The sequence below is a fragment of the Pristiophorus japonicus genome, chromosome 9 (assembly GCF_044704955.1).
Source record: "Pristiophorus japonicus isolate sPriJap1 chromosome 9, sPriJap1.hap1, whole genome shotgun sequence".
NCBI classification, from domain to species: domain Eukaryota; kingdom Metazoa; phylum Chordata; class Chondrichthyes; family Pristiophoridae; genus Pristiophorus; species Pristiophorus japonicus.
Window position 1 is genome coordinate 204,446,764 of NC_091985.1, and position 27,130 is coordinate 204,473,893.

A 27,130-nucleotide genomic window follows, 5' to 3' on the forward strand; every position below is an offset into this window, starting at 1 on the left:
ATCCTTCCCTTCTACACCACTCCTCAAGCCATGTATTCACCTGAGCTATCCTGCAATTCCTACTCTGACTAGCACGTGACACTGGTAGCAATCCTGAGATTACTACCTTTGAGATCCTACTTTTTAATTTAGCTCCTAGCTCCCTAAATTCAGCTTGTAGGAGCTCATCCCATTTCTTTACCGATATCTTTGGTACCTATATGCAGCACGATAACTGGCTGTTCACCCTCCCCCTTCAAAATGTCCTGCAACCGCTCCGAGACATCCTTGAACCTTGACCTGGGAAGCAACATACCATTGTGGCCACAGAAACGTCTATCTATTCCGATTACAATAGAATCCCCTACCACTATTGCTCTCCCACTCTTTTTCCTGCCCTCCTGTGCAGCAGAGCCACCCACAATGCCATGAACTTGGCTGCTGCTGCCCTGCCCTATGAGTCATCCCCCCAACAATACCCACAGCAGTGTATCTGTTTTGGCGGGGGATGACCGCAGGAGACCTCTGCACTGCCCTTCCTGTTGGCCATCCATTCCCCATCTGTCTGTGTAACCCTTACCTGCGGTAAGACCAATTCACTAAACGTGCTATTCATGGCATCCTCAGCATCATGCATGCTCCAGAGTGAATCCACCCACAGCTCCAGTACCGCAATGCAGTCTGTCAGAAGCTGCAGCAGAGTACACTTCCTGCATATGTAGTCGTCAGGGACACTGGAAACGTCCCTGAGTTCCCACATAATACAGGAGGAGCATGACACCTGTCTGAGCTCTCCTACCATGAGTTAACCCTTAGATCTACTTAATTTGGCAACAACAATGATAAAGGTTACCCACTGATAGGGAAAATAAAAATAAAAACTACTCACCAATCACCAGCCAATCACTTACCCCCTTGGCTGTGACGTCACCTTGTGATTTCTTTCTACTTCTTTGTTTACCTTCTACCCCTGCACCTGCACCAGCAGGCCTCTCCGACTGTTGGGTCTTTTATAGGCCTCTCCGATGCTGCCCCAGACTCCCGCTGCTCGAACTCCCGCCTCTCCGACTGTTGGGCCTTTTATAGGCCTCTCCGATGCTGCCCCAGACTCCCACTGCTCGAACTCCCGCCTCTCCGATGCCGAGCCTTTTATAGGCCTCTCCAACACTGCTCCGGACTCCCGCTGCTCAAACTCCTGTCTCTCCGATGCCGAGCCTTTTATAGGCCTCCCTGACACTGCCCCTGGGCACAATGGACATGATATTTGCAGCGCGACAGCTGCAGGAAAAATGCAGAGAGCAGCACCAGCCCTTATACATGGCCTTTTTCGACCTTACAAAGGCCTTTGACAATGTCAACCACAAGGGTCTATGGAACTTCCTCCTCCATTTCAGATGCTCCCAAAAGTTTGTCAACATCCTTCGCCTGCTCCACGACGACATGCAGGCAATGATCCTTACCAATGGATCCATTACAGACCCAATCCACGTCCGGATTGGGGTCAAACAGGGCTGTGTCATCGCTCCAACACTCTTCTCAATCGTCCTCACTGCCATGCTCCACCTCACAGTCAACAAGCTCCCCGCTGCAGTGGAACTAAATTACAGAACCAGTGGGAAGTTGTTTAACCTTCGCTGCCTCTAGGCCAGGTCCACGATCACCCCAACCTCTGTCGTTGAGCTACAGCACGCGGATGACACCTGCGTCTGCACACATTCTGAGGCTGGACTCCAGGATATAGTCCATGTATTTACTGAGGCATATAAAAGCATAGGCCTTAGGCTAAACATCTGTGAGACAAAGGTCCTCCACTAGCCTGTCCTCGATCCACGGTGCAGCCCTTGACAATGTGGACCATTTCCCATACCTCGATATATCAACAAAAGCAGACATTGATGAGGAGATTCAACACCACCTGCAGTGTGTCAGTGCAGCCTTCGGCCACCTGAGGAAAAGAGTGTTCGAAGACCAGGCCCTCAGGTCTACCACCAAGCTCGTGGTCTACAGGACCGTTGTAATACCTGCCCTCCTGTATGGCTCAGAGACATGGACCATGACAGCAGACACCTCAAGTTGCTTAAGAAATATCACCAACGATATCTCCCCAAGATCGTACAAATCCCCTGGGAGGACAGGTGTACCAATATCAGCGTCCTCTTACAGGCTAACATCCCTAGCATTGAAGCACTGACTACACTCGATCAGCACCGCTGGGCAGGCCACATAGTTCACATGCCAGACACGAGACTCCCAAAGCAAGTGCTCTATGCGGAGCTCCCTCACGGCAAATGAGCCAAAGGTGGGCAGCGGAAACATTACAAGTTCACCCTCAAAGCCTCCCTGATAAAGTGCAACAACCCCACTGACACCTGGGAGTCCCTGGCCAAAGACCGCCCTAAGTGGAGATAGTACATTCGGGAGGGCGCTGAGCACTTCAAGTCTCATCGCTGAGAGTGGAAGAAATTAAGTGCAGGCAGCGGAAAGAGCGTGCAGCAAACCAGTCCCACGCACCCCTCCCCTCAACGACTGTCTGTCCCACCTGCGACACAGTCTGTGGCTCTCGTATTGGACTGTTCAGTCACCAAAGAACTCACTTCAGGAGTGGAAGCAAGTCTTCCTCGATTCCGAGGGACTGCCTATGATGATGATAATGATAAACATTCTCTATCCTTGCCCCCCAGGCCCAGTTCCTTTGCTCAGATTCTGATAAAAGTAAATTGGGAAAAGTTCACTTTGATTTTTAAAGGCTGAATTGTTGCAGAGACCTGCGCATGCGGGGATAAGCCCCGCCCCCTGTGTCGATTTCCAGTGAGCAGAAGAGCGCATGCGCCCTCCCCCAGCCTGTGAGCGCCATTCACTCAGTGAGCGGAAGAAGATGGTTGAAACAGCCGGGAATGGAGATACCGCGGCCCCGGGGTAAGGCAGCGAGCAGTAGCCTCCTTACAGCAGCACATCGCTTTGGGAGCGTGTCCGCAGATGGGCTCAGAGATCGGCACCGAGTCCGGGGGAAGTTCAGGGGGAGTCGGGGTCTGTGTGTAACAGGCGGAGTGGAGCAAGAACTGGTCTCAGTGCGTGGAGTGAGTGGGGGAAGGGAGAGGCCATTCTCGGGCTGTGTGTGGACAGCGTGTGTCCCGGGTAAGGGAGACAGAATGGGAAGGATCTGCTGTTTACAATCATTGCTGCTTTCTTCCTGCAAACCAGTAGTGAGCGTTCCTGCTTTAGTTCCAGTCTCACTGTGTTTGTTGTCATTGGACAGCGAGTAGTGGAAGCAGAGCCGGACACTGAGGATTTATACAAGGAGAATCTATTGCAGGCACCGGGTGAGAAATGTGAAGGACACGTTTTAAACAGCGGCTCTTTGTTTTTGGTTGAACGGTTAGTGCCCTGGGAGAGGGGAGTAGCAATCTGAGCTGTGTAAAAGTCCGTGCTCCATCGGGTAGTCCCATTCCTGAAGCAGGGCAGGGGTTGGGTTGTGTCTGGATGTCAATAAATTGCTGTAAATCTGCCCAACACATTTGGTATGCAGAAGCCGAGTGCTGCAGTACTGCAGTGGAGTCAGACACACACTGTTTGTATCGCTGGCTTCCCTTTGTGAATGTTCATAATGAATATTAATTGAACGATTATATTCATCACTTTAGTCTTTTCTACCTCTCCTGTTTTTGAATGATCAGAGATACCTTCTCCTCCTACAGGCAAGGAATTGAAGAAACTGGAACAAATGTGAAGTTTCCACCACCTGAGACATAAGGAACAGTGCAACCAGCTCCTTCTCACACACAGTAGGTATGGTACCTATCACTGTGTGCGGATACACAGACAGGTTATCCGAATTAAACATGTTTGTGGTGCTGAATGGCTTCCTCCTATTCCTGTGTAACAGGCCCGAGGGGGCTGATGGCCACCTCCTATTCCTAATTTAACAGATTGGAGATACTGAGTGCCCTTCTGTTCCTAATGTAATAAACACGAGGGTCTCAATGCCTTCCTCCTGTTCATATGTAACAAGCTCTAGGGGCAGAATGACCTCCCCTGTACCTTTTGTATCAGGCTAGAATGGGATGAATGGCCTCCTTTAGTTCTTATGTAACAGGTTCCAGGGGCTGAATAGCCTCCTCCAGTTCCCATGTAACAAGCATGAGGGGCTAAATGCCCTCCTTCTGTTCCCATGAAACAATCCCATGGGGATGATTGCCTTTGTCCTATTCCTAATGTAACAGACCCGAGGGGCAGAATTGCGTTGTCCTATTGCTTTTTAACTCCAGTTGCTGAATGGCCCTCTCCAGTTCCTAATGTAATAGGCTCGAGGAGCTGAATGGCACTCTCCAGTTCTTAATGTAATAGGCTCGAGGAGCTGAATGGCACTCTCCAGTTCCTCATGTAATAGGCTCGAGGAGCTGAATGGCCCTCTCCAGTTCCTAATGTAATAGGCTCGAGGAGCTGAATGGTCACTTCCTGTTCCTGGTTAACAGTTCCGAGGGGTGGAATTGGCCTACTCCTGTTCCTATGTAACAGACCTGAGGGACTGAGTGGTCTTCTCCTGTTCCTAATGTAAGAAGCTCGAGGGGATGAAAAACGTCCTGCTGTTCCCATGTCACAGAATCAAAGACTGAGTGGTCTGCTTGTGTTTCTAATGTTAGAGAGGCTGAATGGCCTCTTCCCACATAAGAGAATGGAAGGGTTGAATGGCATCCTCCTGATCCAATGTAACAGGCTTGAGGGGAAGAATAGCCTCATCCTGTTCCTGTCTAACAACATTCGGTGCTGAACAGCCACCTCTTGTTCCTGTGTAATAAGTTAGATGGGGTGAGTGGCCTCCTCCAGTTGCAATATAACATGTGCTACTGGTTTATTGGCCTCTTCCAGTTCCTATAATATTATCAGGTGACTGAATGGCCTCCTCCAGTTCCTACATAACATGCTTGAGGGTCTGAATGGCCTCCTCCTGTTCCAAAGTAAAAGGCTCCAGAGGATGAATGGCCGCCTCTATTCCTGTGTAACAGTATCCAGTCAATGCATCGCCTCCACCAATTCCTTTATAGCAAGGCTGAGGTGCTGAATGCCCACCTCCTGTTCCTATGCAACAAACTCAAAGGTCTGAATGGCTTCCTATTCATTTGTAACAGGTTCGAGGGGCTGAATGGCTTCTTATTCATTTGTAACAGGTTTGAGGGGCTGAATGGCACCCTATTCATTTGTAACAGGTTCGAGGCGCTGAATGGCGTTGAATTTCTGTAAAGCAGACTCCAAGGCTGAATGGCCCACTCGAGTTTCTAATGTAACAGAGTCGAGGGGCAGAATGGCTTACTGTTCCTATGTAACAGAGACTGAATGGGCCTCCTCCTCTTCCACTGTAACAGACTCGAGGGACAAAATGGCCTCCTCCTGTTCCAATGTAACAGGCTCGAGGGACTGAATGGCCTCCTCCTGTTCCTTATGTAACAGGCTCGAGGGACTGAATGGCCACCTCCTGTTCCTTATGTGACAGACTCGAGGGACTGAATGACCTCCCCCTGTTCCTTATGTAACAGGCTCAAAGGGATGATTTGCCTGCAGGTTCCATGTGCTGAAAGGACTCCTCAAGTTCCCAGATCCAGGGACTGTTCTTCCCCGTTGTTTTGGAAATAGCATCGGGCAGTAAACAGGAGCTCAATGCTTCTTGCCCGCCAGCTCTCTGATCGGGCTCCTCGCGCTGATTATGTTTTCTCATCTCGCTCAAACGTCCCCAAAATGTTGCTTTCTTTTCCATCACCTCTAGAGTTATTAGTGAAGTTTGCATCAAGCAAATCGTGATCTCACCAGTAACAGCACTTTCCCGACGGTTATCCACGAGGCTGCTTCTGACATTTTCTTCTGCGTAATTGTTAACCACCGTAAGTAACTGAAAATCTTCATTTCTGCAGCAACAACAAACACTTGCATTTATGACAGATTCAGAATGAATCCCACACTCACTCACTGTACCACAGACTGACATGGATTATATAATGTACTAATAGCTCATCTCTACTCAAAATATTTCTGAATCGCATTCATCCAATATAATGAGAGAAAAAAATTCACAGAGGATAAAACTCATTCTCACATACCAGAAACTGACAGATACAGAATAAATCCCACTCAGATACTAGAAAATGACAGGTTCAGAATAAAACCCACACTCACATACCAGAAACTGACAGGTACAGAGGAAACACACATTCACTTACCCCAGAATGAGAGATACAGAATGAATCCCACATTCACATAGCGCAAACTGACATATAAAGGTAAAAATCCACACTTGAATACCAGAAACTGACACCCCACACATCTACCACAAACTGACAGGTACAGAAAAAAAACACAATCACATATCATAAACTGGAGGTACATATTAATTCCTGCACTCGCACAGCAGTAACTGACCAGTACAGAATAAAATCCACATTCACATAGCAGAAACTGACAGGTACAGAATATAATCAACACCCAGATTCCAGAAACTGACGGGTACAGAATGCAATCCACACTTGGATACCAGAAAGTGACCGGTACAGATTAAAACCACAGTCACATATCAGAAACTGACAGGTACCGATTAAGCCCCATACTCCCATACCGGAATCAGACGGGTACAGAATAAAATCCATACTCCAATCCAAAAAAACTGACAGGTACTGGTCAATATCCACACTCCCTACCAGAAGCTGACGATATAGGTTAAACTACACACTCGCATACCAGAAACTGACAGATACGTGATAAAACACACACTCACATACCAGAAACTGACAGGTACATGATAAAACACACACTCACATACCAGAAACTGACAGGTACAGAATAAAACCCAGACTCACATATCAAAACTTGACGGGTACACAACTCACATAGCAGAGACTGACAGGTACAGAATAAATCTCTCATTCACTTCACAAAAACGGATAGGTACAGAATAAAACACACACTCTGATACCAGAAACAGAGAGTTACAGAATAAATCCCACATTCACATAACAGACACTGACCGGTACAGTATGAAACCCACATCCATGTATCTGAACAATAATATGCAAGTAAAACCCATACCTGCCTATTAGAAACTGACAGCGAAACACTCACACACCAGAGACTGACGGAACGAGTAGAACAGTTTAGTCACTCTTACATAGAAACATAGAAAATAGGTGCAGGAGTAGGCCATTCGGCCCTTCTAGCCTGCACCGCCATTCAATAAGTTCATGGCTGAACATTCAACTTCAGTACCCCATTCCTGCTTTCTCGCCATACCCCTTGATCCCCCTAGTAGTAAGGACCTCATCTAACTCCTTTTTGAATATATTTAGTGAATTGGCCTCAACAACTTTCTGTGGTAGAGAATTCCACAAGTTCACCACTCTCTGGGTGAAGAAGTTCCTCCGCATCTCGGTCCTAAATGGCTTACCCCTTATCCTTAGACTGTGACCTCTGGTTCTGGACTTCCCCAACATTGGGAACATTCTTCCTGCATCTAACCTGTCTAACCCCGTCAGAATTTTATATGTTTCTATGAGGTCCCCTCTCATTCTTCTGAACTCCAGTGAATACAAGCCCAGTTGATCCAGTCTTTCTTGATAGGTCAGTCCCGCCATCCCAGGAATCAGTCTGGTGAACCTTCGCTGCACTCCCTCAATAGCAAGAATGTCCTTCCTCAGGTTAGGAGACCAAAACTGTACACAATACTCCAGGTGTGGCCTCACCAATGCCCTGTACAACTGTAGCAACACCTCCCTGCCCCTGTACTCAAATCCCCTTGCTATGAAGGCCAACATGCCATTTGCTTTCTTAACCGCCTGCTGCACCTGCATGCCAACCTTCAATGACTGATGTACCACGACACCCAGGTCTCTTTGCACCTCCCCTTTTCCTAATCTGTCACCATTCAGATAATAGTCTGTCTCTCTGTTTTTACCACCAAAGTGGATAACCTCACATTTATCCACATTATACTTCATCTGCCATGCATTTGCCCACTCGCCTAACCTATCCAAGTCACTCTGCAGCCTCACAGCATCCTCCTCGCAGCTCACACTGCCACCCAACTTAGTGTCATCCGCAAATTTGGAGATACTACATTTAATCCCCTCATCTAAATCATTAATGTACAGTGTAAACAGCTGGGGCCCCAGCACAGAACCTTGCGGTACCCCACTAGTCACTGCCTGCCATTCTGAAAAGTACCCATTTACTCCTACTCTTTGCTTCCTGTCTGACAACCAGTTCTCAATCCATGTCAGCACACTACCCCCAATCCCATGTGCTCTAACTTTGCACATCAATCTCTTGTGTGGGACCTTGTCGAACGCCTTCTGAAAGTCCAAATATACCACATCAACTGGTTCTCCCTTGTCCACTCTACTGGAAACATTCTCAAAAAATTCCAGAAGATTTGTCAAGCATGATTTCCCTTTCACAAATCCATGCTGACTTGGACCTATCATGTCACCTCTTTCCAAATGCACTGCTATGACATCCTTAATAATTGATTCCATCATTTTACCCACTACCGATGTCAGTGTCAGGCTCACACAATTGTTTCTTCAGTAATTCGGATGATAACTAACATGCTCTCAGTGTGGCCCATTTAATTAGTGATAAAAGCAACTTATGAAACAATCCTATTTTTGCTAATTTAATTTGTGACAAAAAGATGGTCTGAGCATGTGCTAAATACATGCTGCTCCTCCCCTCCCCACACAGTGTTTAAACCGACGGGAAGGGCCCAGGCGAGCTCCCCTCCTCCAGCTCTGTCGGCGGCTGCCGTTTCCTCTGTGCTGGGCTGATGATCGTTGAACACATCAGGGAGCAGAGATATCCCGGGCCCGAGTAAGGGAGCAAACATCAGCCTCCTTACAGCAGTTCATCGCATTGGGACTGTGTCCGCAGATGGGCTTTGTGTCAGGGTAAGTTCAGCGGCAGTCGGGGACTGTCTGTAAGAAGCAGAGTGGAGTAGGAACTAGTTCCGGAACACGGAGTGAGTGGGGGAAGGGAGAGGCCATTCTCGGGCTGTGTGTACGGTGTAAGGTAACAGAGAAAGTAAATCACCTCGCTCTTTGAAATCATTGCTGCTTTCTTTCCCCAAATCAGTAATGAATGTTCCTGATTCAGTTCCAATCTCACCGCATCTGTTCTTGTACAGTGAACAGTGGAAACACAGCCTGACAGTGAAGATATGAGGAATTTCACAAAATGCATCTATTGCAGGCACCAGGAGAGGAGTGTGACAGGAGACAATTCAATAATCGGTTATTTTGTTTCGGTGCGTTGAATTCTCCAGAACCCTGTGGCTGGTGATCGAGAGATACATTGTCGCTCCCTCAGATACATCAGCATCGAGTCACTGTGACATTCTGTTAATGACACAGGCCCTTAACTCGGTTCCAATAGACTGAGAACAATTGTTGTACAGCCCAGGTACCTGTGGTTATATTCCAGGAAGCGATTCAGAATTTTGCAGGTAGTCCCATGGGAGTGGGAGATATAAACCTGGACTGTGCCAATCGGGTGGTCCCATTCATGGACCAGTGCTGGGTTTGGGTTGTGTCTGGATGCTGATAACTTACTATAGAACCATCCTACACACCTGGTGTGGTGAATCTGAGTGTTGCTGTACTGCAGTGAGGTCAGACAATGTCACTGTTTGTATCGCAGATTCCTCTCTCCAGATACTTTACTTTATTATAAAGAAACACATTAATTATAACTTTATTGTTATAGTCTACAGGCACCTGTCCATATCATAACTAATAGTGTTCTCCTATTATTATTCTCAGAGCAAAATACTTCAAGCCAGAATAAATTTGATCTTTACTCCACCCAGAACACAAGGAACAGTGCAGGCAGCTCCTTCTCACACACAGTAAGTACATTATCACACTCAGCGCAGAGAGACAGAACTGACCTCAATCATATTGTCACAGGCAGCAGAAGCTGTCAGTCACACAGTGATCCAAATTTCCAGTTATATTATGCATCCCACAGTCACTTGGAACAGTACAATAATGTGTTGTTTCAAAATCCAATCATATCGCAATGAAAGGCAGATCCAATTTCACTCCCTTACACTCACCCACGATCAGTTAGACACTGACACGGTGTCAATCCACACTGGTGTCTGTACACTGACTCTCAAACCCAACAGCTAACTTACAAGAGCAGAGAAACGGAGGTAATGGACTGAACCAAACCTCCTCCTGAGACAGTCACAGATAATCGCAAACTATCATCCGTCTACAGCAGGTGGAGAAGGAACTAAATTCAACAGTCACACAGAGCAAGAATAGTTCAGTACAAGAGACTGTCAATTACATAATGAATCCCACACTCACACACATCACCAGTCTAACAGATACATAATCAATCCCACACTCACACACATCACCAGTCTAACCGATACATAATCAATCCCACACTCTCACACATCACTAGTCTAACAGATACATAATCAATCCCACACTTACACACAACACCAGTCTAACAGATACATAATCAATCCCACACTCTCACACATCACTAGTCTAACATACATAATCAATCCCACACTCACACACAACACCAGTCTAACATATACATAATCAGTTCCACACTTACACACAACACCAGTCTAACAGATACATAATCAATCCCACACTCTCACACATCACTAGTCTAACAGATACATAATCAATCCCACACTCACACACAACACCAGTCTAACATATACATAATCAATCCCACACTCTCACACATCACCAGTCTAACAGATACATAATCAATCCCTCACTCTCAAACAGTACCAGAGACTGAGAGAAACATAATGATTCATATACTCAGACACATTGAATGACAGATTGAGAGAGAATCACGATCACTTCCAGTACCTGAGATTGACTGACTGACTGATGGTGAAACCCACACTCCCATACCAGGCCCTTACAGCTACAGACAAATTCTCACACTCACATACCAGAGACAGATAGTTAGTGAACTCCACAGTCATTCACCAGAAACTGACAGGTACAGAAAAAAACACGTTTGCTTTCCAGAGACTGATAGATACAGAGTAATACCCACACTCACATGCCAAAGACTGAGAAATACAGACTAAAAACCACGCTCCCATAACAGAAACTTACAGGTGCTGATTAAAACCCTTACTCAAATATCAGAAACAGATAGGTACAGAATAAAACCCACACTCACTTCCCAGAGATGGACTGATACAGAATAAAACACACAGTCACATACCAGAGAGTGACAGGTAGAGAGTAAAATCAACATTTACCTGAAAGTGACTGACTGATTCAATGTCAAACCCACAATACCACAGCTGTACCAGACACTTAAAGGCACAGAATGAAATCAACATTCATATCGCCATTGACAGGTACAGAAAACATACACACATTAACATACCAGTGACAGACAGGTAGAATGTGGTAAACTCCACACTCACATAACAGAAACTGTGACATATAGAATATAACCCCACTCATAACAGAAACAGACAGGTACAGATAAAAAGTGCCACACTCTCACACAAGAGACTGACAGGTACAGAGTGAAATCCACATTCACACTTGAATAAAACACACGTTCACATAACATGCAACTGACAGGAGGAAAACCCACATACATATCCCAGAGACTGACATTCACAGAATAATACTCACACATAGACTGATGGATACAAAATAAAACTCACACTCATATGCCAGAAACTGACCAGTACAGATTAAAGCCCACATTACCTGAAATTGATTGAGAGTAAAACTCACCTACCAGAGATTGAAATTTACAGATAAAATCCACACATATACCAAAAACTGAAAGGTTGAGAGTGAAAACCACACTCACACACCAGTAACTGACAGATACAGATTACAACCCACACTCACATATATCAAACACTGACAAATAAAGAGTAAAACCGCGCTCACAAAGAAAATCAACACAAATACCAAAAATTGACAGTGCCAGACGAAAACCCACAATCACAGAGTAGAACCAGACATGGACAGAGTAAAATGCACACTCACATTTCAGAAACTGATAGGTACAGAATACAGCTCGCATTCACATAACAGAAACTGACTGGGATAGAGGAATCACAAACTAACATACCAGAGACTGACAAGTATAGAGTGAACTCCACACTCGCACACCAAAAACTGTTATATACAGAGTAAAATTCACACTCACATACCATAGACTGAGAGATAGCGTGTAAAACCCACACACAAATATCAGAAACAGACAGACACAGGTAAAACCCACACTCGCATATCAGAAATTGACAGGGACTGTGTAAACCCAACACTTGCATACCAGAGAATGAAAGATACAGAATGAAACCCACACTCACTTACCAGTAATTGACAGGCACAGAGTGAAAACCTCTCTTCCATACCATAAACTTACAGATATAAAGGAAAAGCCACACTCGCTAACCAGAGACTGAGATACAGAATAAATACTACACTCACTGGCGGGCAAAGTTTATAGCTACACTGTAGCTACACTGTTAATCAAGAAATAATGGAGGCTTGTAAAAAAAGGAACAGAAATAATCATCGGCAATTTTAATCTTCATATTGATTGAACAAATCAAATAGGCCAAGGTAGCCTTGAGGAAGAATTCATCGTGTGTATCTGGGATAGTTTACTTGAACAGTACTTTGCGGAACCATCCGGGAGCAGGCTATCTTAGATCTGGTACTGTGTAATGGGAACATAAGAACATAAGAAATAGGAGTAGGCCATTTGGCCCCTCGAACCTGCTCTGCCATTTAGTAAGAACGTGGCTGGTCTGATCATGGACTCACCTCCACTTCCCTGCCCGCTCCTCATAACCCTTTATTCCCTTATTGCTCGAATATCTGTCCATCTCCGCCTTAAATATATTCATTGGCCCAGCCGCCACAGATCTTTGGGGCAGAGAATTGCACAGATTTACAACCACCTGAGAGAATAAATTCCTCCTCATCTCAGTTTTAAATGGGCGACCCCTTATTCTGAGACTATGTCCCCTAGTTTGAGTTTCACCCTATTTGTGGAAATATCCTCATTGCATCCACCTTGTCAAGCCCCCTCATTATCTTATATGTTTCAATAAGACCACCTCTCATTCTTCTGAACTCCAATGTGTATTGGCCCAACCTACTCAACCTCTCTTCATAAGTCAACCCCTTCATTTCTGGAATCAACCTAGTGAACCTTCTCTGAACAGCCTCCAATGCAAGTATATCCTTTCTTAAATACGGAGACTAAAACTGTACGCAGTACTCCAGGTGTGGCCTCACCAATACCCTGTACAGTTGTAGCAGGACTTCTCTGCTTTTATTCTCTATCCCCCCTTGCAATAAAGGCCAACATTCCATTTGCCTTCCTGGTTACTTGCTGTACTTGCATACTAACTTTTTGTGTTTCATGCACAAGGATGCCCAGGTCCCTCTGTACTGCAATTGCACTTTGCAATTTTGCTCCATTTAAATAATAATTTGCTTTTTAATTATTTCTGCCAAAGTGGACAACCTCACACTTTTCCACATTATACTCCATCTGCCAAATGTTTGCCCACTCACTTAGCCTGTCTATATCCCCTGCAGATTTTGTGTGTCCTCCTCACAACTTGCTTTCCCACCCATCTTTGTATCATCAGCAAACTTGGCTACATTACACTTGGTCCCTTCATCCAAATCATTAGTATAGATTGTAAATAGTTGAGGTCCCAGCAACGATCCCTGTGGCACCCCACGAGTTACTGTTTGCCAACCGGAAAATGACCTATTTATCCCGACTCTCTGTTCTCTGTTTTCTGTTAGTTAGCCAATCCTCTAGCCATATTACCCTCAACCCAGTGAACTTTTATCTTGTGCAGTCACCTTTTATGTGGCACCTTATAGAATGCCTTTTGGAAATCCAAATACACCACATCCACTGGTTCCCCTTTATCCACTTTGCTCATTACATCCTCAAAGAACTCCAGTAAATTTGTCAAACATGATTTCCCTTTCATAAAAACATGCTGACTCTGCTTGACTGAATTATGCTTTTCCAAATGTCCTGTGACAGATGTTAGGCTAACTCGTCTTGTAACACTGTTGTGAATCACCTTGGGACGTTGGACTACATTAAAGGTGCTATATCAATAAAAGTTATTCTTATTATTGTTATTAATAAAGGAAAGCTGCAGGTTTCTTTGCCACCACCGAGATTCATCAAGATGTGGAGCGCATGCATGGCCATCTTTGCAAAACAGCAAAGTGTGGGCGGGGCTACACGGTCCCAGTGAACCCAGCCAGAGTCAGCACCTTCAGGGGAGGAGAGGGAGGGGAACCAGTGAGTGTAGAACTGAACCCAGCCAGAGTCAGCACCTTCAGGGGAGGAGAGGGAGGGGAACCAGTGAGTGTAGAACTGAACCCAGACAGAGTTGGTGGTGAAAACTGGTAGTGGAGGATATGGTGTCTTCAGACGTGAGATGTGTTTGAATTTCAGCACAGGGAGGACGGAGAGTGTATGGGATGAGGATTTACAGCTTTGGAGGAACAAGAGAGGCAAGAATGTTCCATGGATTCTACAATTGTCTGTTCTGAATTTGTGTCCTGTACTTGCAGTAATGGTTTCTGTAAACTCCTTTCCAGGGTATTAGAATGGCAGGATTTGCAGACGGGAAACTCAAACCAAACTTCGCATCAAGTTCTGACCGAATCACTCGATTCCTCAGGACCTGAATATCATCAGACTTTACTTTGAATGCTGAAGGAGAAATGTTTGTCTGTTCTGTCTGTGGGAATAGATTTCAAACATCAGTGTGACTGGAGAAGCACTGAGACACACACACCCGAGTGAGAGTGTTCCAGTGCACTGACTGTGGAAAGAGCTTTAACCAGTTTCACAGCCTGAAAAACATCGCACCATTCACAGCGGGAAGAAACCGTACATGTGCTGTGTGTGTGGACGAGGCTTCAACTGATCGCCCAACCTGGAGAGACACAAGGACACCCACACCACGGAGAAACCGTGGGAATGTGGGGATTGTGGGAAGGGATTCAATTACCCTTCTGATCTGGAAGTTCATCAGTGCAGTTCCACCGTGGAGAGACCGTTCACCTGCTCTGAGTGTGGGAAGAGATTCACTCATTCATCCTACCTGCTGATACACCAGCGAGTTCACACTGGGGAGAGGCCATTCACCTGCTCGGTGTGTGGGAAGGGATTCACTATTTCATCCAACCTGCTGACACACCAACGCATTCACACTGGGGAGAGGCCGTTCACCTGCTCTGAGTGTGGAAAGAGATTTACTCAGTCATCCAACCTGCTGAAACACCAGCGAGTTCACACCAGGGAGAGGCCGTTCACCTGCTCCATATGTGGAAAGGGATTCACTTATTCATCCGACCTGCTGACACACCAACACATTCACACTGGGGAGAGGCCATTTATCTGCTCCACATGTGGGAAGGGATTCACTCGATCATCCCACCTGCTGGTACACCAGCGAGTCCACACTGGGGAGAGGCCATTCATCTGCTCCACATGTGGGAAGGGATTCACTCAGTCATCCAACCTGCTGGTACACCAGCGAGTCCACACTGGGGAGAGGCCGTTCACCTGCTCTGAATGTGGGAAGGGATTTACTCATTCATCCCACCTGCTGGTACACCAGCGCGTTCACACTGGGGAGAGACTGTTCACCTGCTCGAAGTGTGTGAAGGGATTCACTAACTCATCCAACCTGCTGAGACACCAGCGAGTTCACAAGTGACTGCAGGGGTTAGATTCTGCTGTTGTTGCTGCTTTTATTCACCTCCTAATGAACAGTGTTCATTCTGTTAGTTGGTGTTTGTTTCTGCTGATAACCCTTCAACTAGGCAGGAGTTTAATATTTTGATATTTCAAATAACTGTTGTTACTTGATGTCTCCAAGATAAGAGGAGACCAATTGATGACCTGTTTCTGACTGCTCCATTTTTGATTGGGGCGGAGGAGCAGTGAGAGATTGGGGCCCAGGAGCATCATGAGGTGAGGGTTCAGGGCTCAGGAGAGGTGAGAGTTCGGGGCCCAGAAGAGGCGAGGGCCCAGGGGCAGCACGGGCCAGCCCACACTGCGATCTATGGATAGTAGGAGCATGCGTGTGCACTAGGTCCGTGCAGCAGAGTCTTGGTTAACCCTTGCCACTGGATCAAGACCTAGCTCTGTCAAGCCCATGTGGTGGCTGGTGTACAACGGCCACCCCATGTTAAAAGAATCCATGCACAGGCATTTTCCACCCTTCAGCATGGAGTTTGGGACCTAGATTGTCAGGTCCCTCATTGAAACACCTGTGAACTCATGTATTTTTGGTGTGGAAGTGGGTCATCCTCGATACAAGGGACGGCCTAATACTATACTATCATTTTTTAGCCTTTTCTCCTTTCTGACTCCAGATTATTTCAGTTCTCAGACCTTCGATTACTCTCAGGGACAAGTCCCAGCTTCCCATATCTTCCAGAGTGCCTCTCCTAGCCTTGATATCCAGGGAAGGTATCGTTAACACGCCCGGGATCACTGAACACAAAACCCAGTCTGTTAATCACTTTCAGTTGCTGGACTTAGTATGTGCCTCACAGCATCTCTCTCACCTTCGATGTGTGATTGGAGCATCACGCCTCAAACCTGGGTTCAATTTAAATTTGAATCCATTCAGCAATTGTATTTTTTAAAAAAACTACATAAAAGTATACAGATCACATCAAATAATTGGCAATGATTTAGTGTCAACAAGATGAACAAGTAAACACATCACGGCTCACTACTCCAGCTCTATAATTCACAGGAGAAAGTCTGTTATCTTACTCCTCAAGTGATCTAGAAAGATCAGGACTCTAAGAACATCTAGAATCTGTTGTAAATATATTTCAAATCCTCACTGGTACAACCTGTCTATCTCTTTTCAATTGAAGTGAATGGAAGATGAGGAGGGGTTAGAGAGTAGGGGTGAAAGAGGAAATGGGGGTGAGGAGGGTTGGAGAGGAGGGAGGGGGGTTGGAGAGGAGGGAGGGGGGTTGGAGAGTAGGGGTGAAAGAGGAGTTGGGGTGAGGGGTTTGGAGAGTTGGGGTGAGGGAGGGTTGGAGAGAAACATAGAAAATAGGTGCAGGAGTAGGCCATTCGGCCCTTCGAGCCTGCACCACCATTCATAGAAACATAGAAAATAGGTGCAGGAGCAGGCCATTCAGCCCTTCTAGCCTGCACCGCCATTCAATAAGATCGTGGCTGATCATTCAACACAAGACCACTTTCCTGCTTTCTCTCCATACCCCTTGATCCCTTTAGCCGTAAGGACCATATCTAACTCCCTCTTGAATATATCTAACGAACTGGCCTCAACAACTTTCTGCAGTAGAGAATTTCACAGGTTAACAACTCTCTGAGTGAAGAAGTTTCTCCTCATCTTGGTCCTAAATGGCTTACCCCTTATCCTTAGACTATGGCCCCTGGTTCTGGACTTCCCCAACATCGGGAACATTCTTCCTGCCTCTAACCTGTCCAATCCCGTCAGAATTTTATATATTTCTATGAGATCCCCTCTCATTCTTCCAAACTCCAGTGAATACAGGCACAGTCGATCCAGTCTCTCCTCATATGACAGCCCAGCCATCCCTGTACTCCCTCAATAGCAAGAATGTCCTTCCTCAGATTAGGAGACCAAAACTCAACACAATATTCCAAGTGAGGCCTCACCAAGGCCCTGTACAACTGCACTAAGATCTCCCTGTTCCTATACTCACATCCCCTAGCTATGAAGGCCAAAGTGCCATTTGCCTTCTTCACCACCTGCTGTAGCTGCATGCCAACTTTCAATGACTGATGTACCATGACACCCAGGTCTCATTGCACCTCCCCTTTTCCTAATCTGCCGCCATTCAGCTAATATTCTGCCTTCCTGTTTTTGCCACCAAAGTGGATAACCTCACATTTATCCACATTAGACTGCATCTGCCATGTATTTGCCCACTCACCTAACCTATCCAAGTCACCCTGCAGTCTCCTCACAGCTCACACAGCCACCCAGCTTAGTGTCATCTGCAAAGTTGGAGATATTACACTCAATTCGTTCATCTAAATCATTGATGTATATTGTAAATAGCTGGGGTCCCAGCACTGAGCCCCGTGGCACCCCACTAGTCACTGCCTGCCATTCTGAAAAGGACCCTTTTATCCCGACTCTCTGCTTCCTGTCTGACAAACAGTTCTCTATCCACGTCAATACATTATCCCCAATACCATATGCTTTAATTTTGCACACTAATCTCTCGTGTGGGACCTTACAAGTCCAAATACACCACATCCACTGGTTCTCCCTTGTCCACTCTACTAGTTACATCCTCAAAAAATTCTAGAAGATTTAGCAAGCATGATTTCCTTTTCATAAATCCATGCTGACTTGGACCGATCCTGTCACTGCTTTCCAAATGCGCTGCTATTTCATCTAAATAATTGATTCCAACATTTTCCCCACCGCCGATGTCAGGCTAACCGGTCTCTAATTCCCTGTTTTCTCTCACCCTTCTTTTTTAAAAAGTGGTGTTACATTAGCTACCCTCTAGTCTATAGGAACTGATCCAGAGTCGATAGACTGTTGGAAAATGATCACCAATGCATCCACTATTTCTAGGGCCACTTCCTTAAGTACTCAGGGATGCAGACTATCAGGCCCTGGGGATTTATCGGCCTTCAATCCCACCAATTTCCCTAACACAATTTCCTGACTAATAAGGATTTCCTTCAGTTCCTCCTTCTCACTAGACCCTCAGTCCCTTAGTATTTCCAGAATATTATTTGTGTCTTCCTTCCTGAAGACAGAGCCAAAGTATTTGTTCCATTGGTCTGCAATTTCATTGTTCCCCATTATAAATTCAACTGATTCTGACTGCAAGGGACCTACGTTTGTCTTCAATTTCAGGGGTGAAACAGGAGTTGGGCTGAGGAGGGGGGGTTGGAGAGTAGGGATGAAAAAGGAGTTGAGGTTGGGGAGTTGGAGAGTACTGGTGAAGGAGGAGTTGGGGTGGAGAGTGAATGGAGAGGAGATGTAACGTAGGAAATGCCGCAGCCAATTTGTGAACAGCAAGATCCCATAAACAGCAATGTAATGATGACAAGATAATCCATTCTCAGTGATGTTAGTTGAGGGATACACATTGGCCAGGACACCGTGGAGAACTCCACCTGATCTTCCTCAGAATCGTGGCCGTGGGATCTTTTACATCCAACTTAGGGACTAGACGGGGCATTGGTTCAATGTCTCCTCTGAAAGATGGCACCTCTGACAGTGCAGCACTCCCTCTGTACTGGCACCTGGAGTCTCGGCCTAGATTATGGGCTCGGGTCTCTGGATTGGGAATTGAACCCTCGATCCCCTGACTCAGGGCCGAGAGTGGTACCACTGAGCCAAGGCTGACATGGTCTGTTCCCTGTTCCCATTACACTAGACCGTGCCTGTGTTATTACACTAACCCCACCCATTCTTACTTCAGTGGGCCCTAACTCTGTTATTAGACATTCGACAAAGCATTTACTACAACAACAAAACAACCAGAACTTACATTAATATAGCGCCTTTAACGCAGTGAAACATTCCACAGTGCTTAACAAAATCGATTCAATAAGAAAACATTTTTGACACAGAGCCACAGAGAAAGATATCAGGACAGATTTCCAAAAGTTTGATCGAAGAGGTAGTTTTTAAGAAGAATCTTGAAAGAGGAGGTGGAGATTTAGGGGGAATTCCAAAACTTAGAGCCTCGGCAGCTGAAGGCACGGCCGCCAATGGTGGAGCGATTAAAATCGGGGATGACCAAAATGACAGATTTGGAGGAGCACAGAGTATTCGTTGGGTTGTGGGGCTGGAGGAGATTACAGAGATAGGGAGGGGCGAGGCCATGGAGAGTTTTGAAACCAAAGATTAGAATTTTAAAATTGAGGCGTTGCTTAACCGGGCGCCAATGTAGGTCAGTGAGCACAGGGGTGATGGGTGAATGAGAATATAGCAATAGGTCCTGACTTGCACACACTATTAGATGAGACCCAATCTTTGTTTGAGTGCACTAGATACTGCCTGTGTGATCATCACACTAGATCCAGCCTTGTGTTCAGTATAACACTAGGGTCTGCCTCGTTATTATTGGATCCAGCACTGTCTTTGTTACTCTCACAGTGGGCCATGCATTTGCTGTTATTAATCTGGACTCTGTCTCCACTCTTATTGTACGAGACCCGGTCTCTGGAATTGTTACACTAGACCTGGCCTCTGCGATGATTGGAAAATAACCTGCCCTTGTTGTTCCAGTTCTAGTGCACGCCTCTATTATTATAACTATAGATCTTGTCTCTGTTGTATTCAATAGAGTATGTATTGTTCTGGTATTGTTAAAGTAGACCCGGCTTCTGTGAGTGTCACACTATCACCTCTTTCAGTTATTGCAAAAAAACTGTTTCAATTATTAAAGACTTGTTTCTAGTGTAAAACTAGGCCTTGTCTCAGTTATCAATGCACTATACCCTGTCTCTGTTTATATTACCCTAGACCATGTCCCTGTTTATGTTACACTAGGCCCTGCCCCTGTTTATATTACACTAGGCCCTGTCTGTTTATATTACACTAGATCCTGTCCCTGTTTATATTACACCGGACCCTGTCCCTGTTTATACTGCACTCGGCCCTGTCTCTGTTTATACTGCACTCGGCCCTGTCTCTGTTTATACTGCACTCGGCCCTGTCTCTGTTTATACTGCACTCGGCCCTGTCTCTGTTTTTTGACACTCGACCCTGTCTTAGTTATTGCGGCACTAAACAATGTCCACAAATATTGGAAATGGTTTTGGAGGAAACAGTGAAAGTAACAGTCAAGAAATAGAAGACTGGAGACAGAAATAGAGCAAATTTCGCTGGATAGTTGCAAGTGTTTCATTCCTTTCCAAACGAAGGATAGAACCAGTGAGAGAATAAGAGATTTATTAACCTCACGGCAGGTTTAGGTACAGCTTCACTTTTACCATCACTGGCACCAATCATCACACACCGGAGGTAAATCTCAGGAGCTCTGTGTGATGGTGAGGTGATCACTGAACAATAAAGCTCAGAGACTGGTGGGGGGGCTGCTCATTATCCTCGGTGTGATTTAATCCCCTTTCCCACTGAATACTGCGGACAGATATGGTCACCTTGGTAACAGAATGGTCAGTGTGACATCACTTTCTAAACAAGAGACACACAAGACAATGGGTTATCAATCAATGGTAAAAGTATTAAACACTCTGCAATTACATTTTACATAAACGGAAATACAATGCTGGAAAAGAATTGCTGAAGAGAATAATTTATCTCTGGGGAATTGACTAGCAAACATTAAAAATGATGTGTTTTGTTTACACACACACACACAAATATATATATTATAGCAAAGACAGTGTGTGTGCTCTTTTCCATTGTTCTGCTACACCCGAGGTGTTATACTTTCTGTGGACTTTAGGAGCCTGCGGCAGCCCATCCGGCAGTGCTTGCTGGGTCAGGATATAAAGAGACCGAGCACTGTTCCTCCTCCCACTGCCTGGGGGAATGGATCAGATATTTAAAGGGGCAGGGACTCCCCCTTTCTTTGCATAGTTATAGTTAAAGGGACAGTCCAGTGCGGCGATTGTAAAGCTGTCTATTTCAGTGACTTAAGCCTTTCTAAATTGTGCTGGTCCAATAGGGTGAGCCCAGCTGGCCCAATAGGGTGAGCCTGAGCTGGCCCAATAGGGTGAGCCTGAGCTGGCCCAATAGGGTGAGCCCGGTCTGGCCCAATAGGGTGAGCCTGGGCTGGCCCAATAGGGTGAGCCTGGGCTGGCCCAATAGGGTGAGCCCGGGCTGGCCCAATAGGGTGAGCCCGGGCTGGCCCAATCGGGTGAGCCCGGGCTGGCCCAATAGGGTGATCCCGGGTTGGACCAAAGTCACCAGACAACAATCACAACAAGGCTCCCTTTCAGGGGCCACTGACCTGGGCATAAACATGTGTCCAATCAAACTGACAGACAGCCTGAAGCCCCGCCCACCCCTTGTCCCTGCCCAAAGGACCACGCATGCGCCGCGATACCCGCCCTGACCAAGATGGCGGAAGGTAACTCCGCTCCCCCGACCTGACCAAGATGGCGGAAGGTGACTCCGCTCCCCTGCCCTGACTAAGGTGGCGCCCGCTGAGCCCGCTTCCCCGGGTGCTCACTGACTGGGCCTGGAACCAGTGGGAAAACACGGGGCCTGCGGGCTGTGATTCGGGGCCTGGGGCTGAGCCCGGATGTGTGTGAAGCGGATGGTGCGGAGTGTTGTCTCTCGGGCCTGGGCCCGCACTCGGTGTGTGTGAAGCCCACGTCCCCCCCGGGGTTTATTAACCCATGGAACTATTTGTGCTGCACTTTTTTGACTGACAGGCAACAAGTCCCGCCCCCTCAGAGAGCTGTGGAAGTTGGGTCATTGAATAAATTTAAGACAGAAATAGACAGTTTCTTAACCAATAAGGGAATAAGGGGTGATGGGGAGCGGGCAGGGAAGTGGACCTGAGTCCATGATCGGATCAACCATGATCGTATTAAATGACGAAGCAGGCTCCTGCTCCTATTTGTTATGTTCTTTATGTCAAGCCCCCGCCCCCCAACTCCCCCCCGCCTCCCGGACCAGTGCTTAATGGTACACACTTCAATGCAAGAAAGACTAGGGAATAAGGCAGATAAGCTGAGGTGCTGTTACAGCAGTGATGAGAGATGATATGTTAGAAGGATCATCAAATGAGGCCATATGTGTTGAACTGATAAACAAAAAAGGGGCAATCACAATGTTGGGAGTGTACTATATACAGTCAGAGGGAGATAGAAAAGCAAATATGTAGGAACATTTGAGAATTAGGCAGCAATAGTCGGAGATATCAACTACCACAGAATCATAGAAATTTATGGCACAAAAGGAGGCCATTCGACCCACTGTGTTTGTGCCAGTTGAGAAAGAGCTATCCCGCCTAATCCCACTTTCCAGCTCTTGCTCCACAGCCTGGTCAGTTATGACACTTCCAGTGCATATCTAAGTATGTTTCAAATGTTGTGAGGGTTTCTGCATCTACCACCCTTTCAGGCTGTGAGTTCCAGACCTCCATCACCCTCTGTGTGAAAAGTTTCTCCTCAACTCCCCTCTAAAGCTTCTACCAATTACTTTAAATCTGTGCCCCCTGGTTATTGACCTCTCTGTAAAGGGAAATAGGTCAGTTCAGAGAAGGTTCACGAGATTGATTTCGGAGAAGAAGGGGTTGTCATATGAAGATAGGTTGAGCAGGTTGGGCCTATACTCATTGGAATTTAGAAGAATGAGAGGTGATCTTATTGAAACGTGTAAGATTCTGAGTGGGCTTGACAGGGTTGATGTAGAAAGGATGTTTCCCCTCATGGGGGAATCTAGAATTAGGAGGCATAGTTTCAGAATAAGGGGTTGCCCATTTAAAACAGAAATGAGGAAAAATTTCACTCTCAGAGGTTTGTGAATCTTTGGAATTCTCTACCCCAGAGAGCTGTGGAGGCTGGGTCATTGAATATATTTAAGGTGGGGATAGACAGATTTTTGAATGATAAGGGAGTGAAGGGTTATGGGGAGTGGGCAGGGAAGTGGAGTTGAGGCCAAGATCAGATCAGCCATGATCTTATTGAATGGTGGATCAGGCTCGTGGAGCCAGATGGCTTACTCCTGCTCCTATTTGTTTGTCTTATGTTCATATGTCCTTCTTATCCACTCCATCTGGGACCCTCATAATTTTGTACACAATTAAGTCTACCCTCAGCCACCTCTCTTCCAAAGAAAACAACACCAGCCCACCCAAACTTTCTTCATAGCTCAAATTCTTCAGTCCAGTTAACATCCTCGTAAATCTCCTTTGTACCCTCTCCAGTGCAATCACATTGTTCCTGTAATGTGGGGACCAGAACTGTGCGAGTACTCTACCTGTGGCCTAACTCGTATTTTACACAGTCCGAGCATAACCTCCAGAGTCTGGAACTTACTGCCTGAAAGAGTGCTGGAGACAGAAACCCTCATTGCATTTACAAAATTACTTGGATATGCATTTGAAGTGCCATAACCTACAGGGCTACGGACCAAGAGCTGCAAAGTGGGATTAGGCTGGATAGCTCTTTTTCAACCGCACAGACACGATGGGCCAAATGGCCTCTTTCTGTGTTGTAAACTGCTATGATTCCATGACACCAATCTCCTCCTGACTGATATAAACCAACCCCACAGTCACTGACACCAATCTCCTCGTCTGATATAAACCCACCCCACAGTCACTGACACCAATCTCCTCCTGTCTGATATAAACCCACCCCACAGTCACTGACACCAATCTCCTCCTGTCTGATATAAACCCACCCCACAGTCACTGACATCAATCTCCTCCTGTCTGATATAAACCCACCCCACAGTCACTGACACCAATCTCCTCCTGTCTGATATAAACCAACCCCACAGTCACTGACACCAATCCCCTCCTGTCTGATATAAACCCACCCCACAGTCACTGACACCAATCTCCTCCTGTCTGATATAAACCAATCCCACAGTCACTGACACCAATCCCCTCTTGTCTGATATAAACCAACCATCATCATAAAAGACAGTCTCTTGGAGTTGAGGATGACTTGCTTCCACATTAAAAATGAGATCTCAGTTGTCTGTTAAGTCCAATGCGGGAGCTCCAGTCTCTGTTGCAGGTTGGTCAGACAGTGGTCGAAAGTACGTTGGTTGAAGTGTCGGTTTGTTGAAGTACTTGGGTTGTTGTTTGCTCCTTCCGCCGTATGCGCTTGGTCTCTGCTTACTCCTGGTGATGAGACTCAAAGTGTTCAATGCCCTCACGGACTATTCTCTTCCCTTTTCAGTGATCTTGTGGCAGGGATTCCCAGGTGTCGGTGGGGATGTTGAACTTCTTCAAAGAGGCCTTGAGGGTGTCCTTGGAGCATTTCCTCTGCACCCCTGGGGCTCGCTTGCCATGTCAAAGCTCCAAGTAGAGCGCTTGCTTTGGGAGTCTCGTATCGGGCATATGTACAATGTGGCCCATCCATTGTAACTGATCGAGTGTGGTCAATGCTTCAATGCTGAGGATGTTGGCCTGTGCGAGGACATTGATGCACCTATCCTAGCAATGGATTTGCAGGACCTTTCACAGGCAATGTTGATGGTACTTCTCCAGTGCTTTGATGTGCCTACTGTATAGTCCATGTCAGAGAAGCACATATGAGGGCAGGTATCACTACTGCTCTGTAGACCATGAGCTTTGTGCCGCTTTTAAGGTTCTGGTCTTCAAACACTCTATTCCTTAGGCGACCAAAGGCTGTGCTGGCACACTGAAGGTAGTATTGGACCTAGTTATCAAAATCTGCCCTTGTTAACAGTAGGCTCCCGAGGTATGAAAAATGGTCCTAATTGTTCAAGGCCTCAGCATGGATTTTGATAATTGGGGGAGGGGGATGGGGGGTGATAGTGCTGTGTGGCAGGAGCAGGTTGATAGAGCACCTTTGTTTTACGGATGTTTAGTGTAAGGCCTATGCTCTCAGTCGCTACGGTGAAAGTGTTGATGATGGTTTGGAGTTCGTCCTCCGAGTGAACGCAGACGCAAGCGTCATCTGCATATTGTAATTCGAGGACAGAGGATGGCACGACCTTGGATCTGGTCTGAAGGTGATGGAAGTTGAACAGTTTCCTGTTTGTTCTACAGATTATCTCCACTCCAGCGGGAAACTTACTGATAGTGACAAGTGGTATTGCAGCAAGGAAGATCGAGAAGAGCGTCGGTGCAATGACACAGCCTTGCTTCACCCCGGTTCATACATGAATTGGGTCTGTGGTGGATCCATTGGTCAGGATCACGGCTTGCAAGTTATCATGAAGCAAGCGGAGGATGGTGACAAATTTTTGAGACAGCCGAATTTGTAGAGTACACTCGATAATCGCTCACAGTTGACCATGTCAAAGGCCTTGGTCAGGTCAAAGAAGGTTGAACCAACCCCACAGTCTGACACCAAGCACCTGCCATGTGATATAAACCAACCCTCGTCACGGACACCAAGTGGACTGGGAAAATATGTTAAAGGTTAAGACTGTAGAAACGCAGTGCCAAACATTTAAGGAGATATTTCATAACTCTCAGCAAAGATTTATTCACGTGAGAAATAAAGATGTTCAGAGAAGGATGAACCATCCCTGGCTAACTAAGGAAGTAAAGGATGGTATCAAATTGAAAAAAAAGGCATATAATGTGGCGAAGGACAGTGGAAGCCCAGAGGTTTGGGAAATTTTTATAAACCAGCAAAGGGCAACTAAAAATATGATAAAGACAGAGAAGGTAGCATATGAGAGCAAACTAGCAAGAAATATAAAAAGAGAGAGTAAGAGCTTCGACATGTATATAAAAAGAAAACGATTAAAGTAAATGTTGGTCCCTTAGAGGACGAGACTGGAGAATTAATAATGGGGAACTTGGAAATGGCAGAGATTTTAAACAAATATTTTGTATCAGCCTTTACGGTAGAGGACACCAAAAACATCCCAACAGTTGATAATCAAGGCACTATTGCAGTGGCGGAGCGGGGAGGAATAACTTAAAACTATCACTAGAGATAAGGTACTAAGAAAACTAATGGGACTAAAAGTGGACAAGTCCCCTGGACCTGATGACATGCATCCTAGGATTTTAAAAGAAGTGGCTGCAGAGATAGTGGTTGTAATCTACGAAAATTCCCTGAATTCTGGAGAGGTCCCAGCGGACTGTAAAAGTGTAAATATAACACCCTTATTCAAGAAAGGAGGGCATCAGAAGGCAGGAAACTATAGACCAGTTAGCCTACCATCTGTCATTGGGAAAATACTGGAGTCCATCATTAAGGAAGTAGCAGCAGGACATTTAGAAAATCATAATGCAGTCACGCATGGTTTTATGAAAGGGAAATCATTTTTGACAAATTTGCTGGAGTTATTTGGGGATGTAACAAGCAGAGTAGATAAAGGGGAACTAGTTGATGTCGTATATTTGCATTTCCAGAAAGCATTCGATAAGGTGCCACACAAAAGGTTACTGCACAAGGTAAAAGCTCACAAGGCTAG

The 27,130-nt window shown here is 46.0% G+C and overlaps 1 long non-coding RNA gene and 1 pseudogene across 1 annotated transcript; both read left to right on the forward strand.

Moving 5' to 3' along the window:
• The first annotated feature begins 2,826 nt into the window (after positions 1-2,826).
• LOC139273485 (uncharacterized) lies at positions 2,827-26,032 on the forward strand. Its single transcript, XR_011595138.1, has 5 exons — positions 2,827-2,895; positions 3,675-3,761; positions 5,738-5,852; positions 9,774-9,859; positions 25,746-26,032. It is a non-coding gene; the product is annotated as an uncharacterized lncRNA (long non-coding RNA).
• LOC139273475 (zinc finger protein 432-like) lies at positions 14,894-16,968 on the forward strand (annotated as a pseudogene).
• Positions 26,033-27,130: the final 1,098 nt, after the last annotated feature.